General features: G+C 45.6%; 1 pseudogene across 1 annotated transcript; it reads right to left on the reverse strand.

Moving 5' to 3' along the window:
- LOC105515551 lies at nucleotides 1-1,358 on the reverse strand (annotated as a pseudogene). Its single transcript, XR_001002346.1, has 2 exons — nucleotides 621-1,358; nucleotides 1-589 (listed from the first exon to the last, which is right to left on the reverse strand). The product of XR_001002346.1 is annotated as an aldose reductase-like (transcript).
- Nucleotides 1,359-5,953: the final 4,595 nt, after the last annotated feature.

The raw sequence follows: 5,953 nt of genomic DNA on the forward strand, positions 1-5,953 counted from the left end.
CACAAAAATACTTTTTATCTGAGGCAAAGAGAAGTCTTGCTGAAAGGATTACAGTTCCAAGCAGCCAAAACTCAACTGTTAGTGGCACTATTTTGACCTGGTAGATTTTGCTTCTCTTTGGTCAGAAAAGGGTATTCAGGTTGTGCTTTCCCCAGAGGGGCAAAAAGGAGGACAAAACAAACTGGAAGAGACTTCTACTCTACTGACAGGGCTCTTCAGATCCAACATCAAGCTAGACACGCCCTCGCTGGCCACTCTACAGGTTGCTATCCCACTGCTGAGTGACACAGGCCATACTACATTTGCAAGGAAAAAAATGAGGCAGGAAACACAGGTATAGGTCACTTAGGGACAAGCAGCCATCCACAGCTTCAAAACTCTCCATGGAAGGGGTAATCCTTGTAGGAGGCACACCTCACCAAGACACAGACCCTCCATTTCCTGTTGTAGCTGAGTAAGGTGGTCATACCCTGGCTGCTCGGTTCAAACTCAAAGACCTTAAAGTTGTCAGCAATGAGTTCTGGTGTCACAGACTTGAGGATCACCACCAAGTTCCTCTGCATGGGGAACCAGATCAGGACCTGGGCTGGTTTTTTTTTTTATTTTTTTTATTTTTTTTATTTTTTTATTGTGGTTGGCTGCAATCGCCTTGATCCTGGGATCCCCCAGGAGGGAATTTCCTCAGGGTTGGCCCAGGGCCTGTCGGGAGTACCAAGGGGGCTGTAGGTGGTCACCACGATGCCTTTTGGGCTGGCAGTACTGGATTAACTTCTTCTGAGTGAGGTACAGGTGGCACTCAATCTGGTTAACTACAGGCTTACATTTTAAGCCAGGTTTGTTTAAGAGCCTCTCCACCTGGAGATGGTTGAAGTTGGAGATGCCAATAGCTTTCACCAGCCCTTCATCTACCAGCTCTTCCATGGCCGCCCATGTGTCCAGAATGTTGGTGTCACTGGGAACCACATTGCCTGACTCATCCAATGGGAAAAATTCCTTCCCAGGCTTAAAGCCAGTCAGCCAGTGAATAAGGTAGAGGTACAGGTAGTCCAGCTTCAGGCCGCTGAGGGTCTTCTAGCAGGCTCCTTTCGCCAGGCCCTTCCCATGGTACGTGCACCACAGCTTACTAATGATGAAGAGCTCCTCGCACTTCACCTGCTCCCTGAGCTTCTCCTGAATGGCCACCCCCACCTTATTCTCATTCTGGTACACGTGGGCACAGTCAATGTGGCAGTACCCGACGTTGATGGCCACCTTCACGGCCTCAGTCACCTGGCCTGGAGGGGACTTCCAGGTGCCCAGCCCCAGGATGGCATCTTGGCGCCATTGGAGCCATTGTTGAGCACAAGGTGGCTGGCCATGGCTGCTGCACTCCCCAGACCCCTGCCTGGAACCGTCATCAGTCGTTATTAAAAAGAAGAAAATTCTATGTAAGATTTGGTATCAATTTAATTTGTATAGAAGAGTGAATCTCATAAAATTGATCTGAAGATCAATGTATTTAACTTAAAACTTTTAACTTAAGATGGTTTTAACTTAAAACCTTTTATGCTTTTAACTTAAAAGCATAAAACTCTTACTTCAGAATTACTTAAGAGCTGGCAACTAGAAACATATGTATATTTCATTCAAAGCTAAGTGTGTATCTCTTTCTGAAAGAAGGGACACAAGTAATTAATCTTGGTTTTGTTCAAGTAACAGACAGCCCAGAGGAGAATATTTTTCATCCATACCTGAGATCAGGTGGGGGTGGATAGAGTTTTATGCACTAATGGTCAAATTACAGTGTAATCCATCCAACAAGACATTTAGTCATGATTTCCTCAAGGGATAAAAAAAACAAAAACAAATTCAGTAATAGACTCCGCCATAATCCTTTCACTTTAAGGCAATTAACCACCTTAGGCAAATCTTTTCTTTCAAACATCTCTTCATTTCTTCTTGTTGATTTTGAGGATTTGGTCACTGTTGTCTGGGGTTCCTTCACTTGGACATTTAGATAGAACCTCTCATTCTGCTATTGTAAACAACAATATAATTCACTTCCTTGTATCTTTGCATGTATAATAATTTTCCTAGAATAAATGACTGAATTGGAATGGCTAGGTCAAAAGGTACGCACATTTTGAGGGTTTTTATTGCAAATTGTCAAGTGTCCTTCCAGGAAGATTTTATCAAATTACTTTCCAACTGACCATATATGGAAGTGCCAGTTTCCTTACCTTCTCTCTCACACCAGGTGTTAACACTTTTTTTGGTGATTTATAATCAGATAGATAAAATATACTATCTCATTGATTTAATTTGCATTTGTGTGATGAGATCATATTTTTTCGTCTCAGACCATTGGTATTTCTTTGTGAAATGTTTGCTCATGTCTTTTGCCCTTTTAAAAATTGTGTTCATCTTTTGATTTTTGGTTTTTAAGAGTTTCTTGTACAATAAGGCTATTTATACTTTGGTATAGGTTGCAAATATTTCTTGTTTCCCATTTGTGGCTAATTTTATTTATGGTGTATTTTTCTACCCAGAAGATTTGAGTACTTATGCAATCAACTCTATCAATTGTTTCACGTATCTTTTTTGACTCTGAAGTCAAGATTAAGTAACCTCCTTGTGGCAGATTCCTGTCTCATGGGGGAGCAACTTGCTTGCTAATCTCTGTGAGAACCCTGGGGCAGGTGTTGGGTACTCATTAGAGAATTGTTTCATATTGTCTTGCGTGTCTTGGAAGACTTATCTCCTGTTCTCTGCCGTGGTAACCAGTGCTACGTATAACCCTACCTAGTACAGTGTGCTGAGGTGGGGGGCGTGCCTGTCTCTTCAGCACAAGGCTACGTCCATTTCCCACTCCCAGCAAAAGCTGATCTTACCATGGAACAATGATCAAAAGCAGGAAAATAACATTGGCCAGGTGCAGTGGCTCATACCCGTAATCCCGGCACTTTGGAAGGCTGAGGCAGGAGGACTGTTTGAGCCTGGGAGTTTGAGACCAGCCTGGGCAACATAGTAAAACCCCGTATCTATAAAAATTTTAAAAATTAGCCAGGTGTGGTGGCACATGCCTGTAGCCCCAGCTACTTGGGTGGTTGAGGTGGGAGGATCACTTGAACCCAGGAGAGCCACGATTGCCCCACTGCACTCCAGCCTGGGCAACAGAGCAGGACCCTGACTCAAACAAACAAATAAACAGAACCAAAAAACCCAAACCCACCAGAGAAAAAAAAAGACAAACAAAAAATTAAAGAAAATAACATTGACACAATACTATTAACAGACTTACAGATCCCATCTGATTTTCTCATTTTCCCACTGATGTCCTTTCTGTTCCAGAATCCATTCTAGCAGCCTATGGAGCATTGTTGTCGTGTCCCCTTCGTCTCCTCCACTATGGAGCAGTTTCTCAGCCTTTCTTCATTTTTCATGATGATATTTTTGAACAGTACTGGCAGATATTTCACAGAATGTTCCTCAGCTTGAGTTTCTACGATATTTCCTCATGATCAGATTGAGACTGTGTATTTGGTAAGAATGCCATGGGAGTGAGACTGTGCACTTCTTGGTACATTGCAGCAGGGGGTCTGTGATGTCTCCGTGTTTTATGGCTGGTGATGTGAACTGTGATCACTTGATTAAGATGGTGTCTTCCAGGTGCACCACCGCGCCCAGCTGATTTTTAAATATGTTTTGTAGATACAAGGTCTTGCTTTGTTGGCCAGGCTGGTCCCAAACTCCTGGCCTCAAGTGATCCTCTTGCCTTGGCCTCCCAAAGTGCTGGGATTACAGATGTGAGCCACCGCATCTGGCAACTCTCCCACTGTTTCCACCAGTTCTCATATACCTCTTGTAGGTAACCATCTCATTAGCCTCTGGTTTATTCTTCCTCTACTTCTTTTACAGATACGATCTCCTGCCCAATTTTGACGGTAAATGAACAGGTGCAGCAGCCAAGGCTTGAGAAGGACACGGTAACAAAGCATGCACATTTCTCAGAGATGAAGGTGTGGGTCACCCCACAGGTGAACTACTTAGACCAGGAGAGGTGTGCTAGCCAAGGGTGAGGGAACCTAGAATGGGTAGTAAGGGAGGCAGACGATGAAAACCAGCTATAGCTTTGAGGTCAGCTGTAGCAGTAGGGGCTGCCGTTCATCCTTCATCCCACTAGCTGTCCTCTTGCAGGCTTCTCCAGGAAAGGAGGCCATCCAGGATCCCGGAGAAGCTGTTCACTGATGGGATTAACTTACTAAGTGTAAGTAAGAAGTGGATCCGAGTGACGCAAGAGGTGGATTGTAGCGGAGGTCATTGTGTGCCTCCTAGATCCCACATTCAGGTTGGAGGGACCCATTTCCCTGGCTGTGTTTTCTAAAGTCTCATAGGTACATAGCACAGTAATACATATATACAACAGAGTCTTGCCAAGCGCAGTGGCTCACACCTGTAATCCCAGCATTTTGTGGGGCTTAGGTGGGAGGATCACTTGAGCCTAGGAATTCAGGACCAGCCTGGCAACACAGTGAGACCCTGTCTTTACAAAAAAATTGAAAAATTAGCCAGGCATGGTGGTCCACAACTGTAGTCCCAGCTACTAGGGAGACTGAAACAGGGGGCTTTCTTAACTCGTAAGCCCAGGAGATCAAGGCTGTAGTAGCAGGCCATGATGGTGTCACTGCACTCCAGCCTGAGTGACAGAGCAAGACCCTGTCTCTAAAGCATGCACACACACACATACAAACACACATACACACACACAACCACAGAGAGAGAGAGAGAGAGAGAGAGAGAGAGAGAGAGACAGACAGACAGACAGAGAGAGAGAGAGACAGAGAGAGAATCTTCTCCATAAGAACAAATTATATGCACAGGCCAGGACTGAGACTGCAGTTTGGGGAATGGGAAGGATTTGGGTACATGGAACTGGGAGGAAATGGCTCACCAGATGGCACATCAGAATGAGGTGGGCATTTCCAGCTTTTCTTGGTCGTCCTCCACCTCCCTCACCCTAGAAGGAAGAATCTTACTCCTTCCCTCTCCCACTTCCCTCTGCCCTAGACACACTCTGATCTCACAAGCCGTTCTGGCTGCTGCGACTTTTAGTTTCATCTATCGTTCTAACCAAGATTAAGCTGGAATGTTTCATTTGCTCTTTTGGCTCTCACGTTGGCCCAGGGCTTCCCACCTATGGGTGCAGTTGGATCCTTTTCACTGTAATAGAACAAATGCTCCGATCTCCACCATGGAGTGTTTCTAAGGGTGCCCGGCCTTAGTGAGTTCCTGGGCGCCCCCCGTAATGTACCCAGGCCATTCCTATCTAAGGCCCCCAAAGTCTCCTGAGGGCCTCAGTGGAGCCTCCGCTTCAGCTCCTCCTTCATAAAGTTGATACCCCTATGCCAAGGGCACTGATTCTTGGTTTTTACAAGAATCACTTCCTAGAGGCATCAAAGTGGTTTCTGTGTTCACTCCAGTTTCCATTTGGCTGAAGGGACAGGGGATCATTCACGGAGGTGGGGGGAAAGTCACTCTCTTTGTAAGGACTACAAAACAGCACTTGTCTTTCCCCAAATCCCAGTTTCTTCTGCACCTCAGTTTTCCCCCAGAAACCTCTGCAAAGGAAAAACAACAACCCCACCTTCCTCTTCCAGACAAAACCCCAACATTTATGCAAATAGACTGGTGACTCTACCTGCCAAATCCAAGTCAATATGAATCCCAGTTGAGGCTGACACAAGAACTGATTATTACTGTGGGAATCTAAACGAAAAATAAGATGAAAAAGGAGCAGTCACGGCAGCCTAGGAGTGGACGCAGATTCCTGACGCTAAGCACAGGGATTCTAGACCACAAGCCCACCCAGCCTGGCTGTGTCTCCTCGGCCCTGTCTCATCTGTTGGGCACCAGCTCCCTGCTGCCCCCCCGCCAGCCCCTTGGCTTGGTCCTCACAGAACTCCCAGAACTTGGG

Source organism: Colobus angolensis, unplaced genomic scaffold (genome assembly GCF_000951035.1).
Source record: "Colobus angolensis palliatus isolate OR3802 unplaced genomic scaffold, Cang.pa_1.0 Scaffold107, whole genome shotgun sequence".
Lineage (NCBI taxonomy): Eukaryota > Metazoa > Chordata > Mammalia > Primates > Cercopithecidae > Colobus > Colobus angolensis.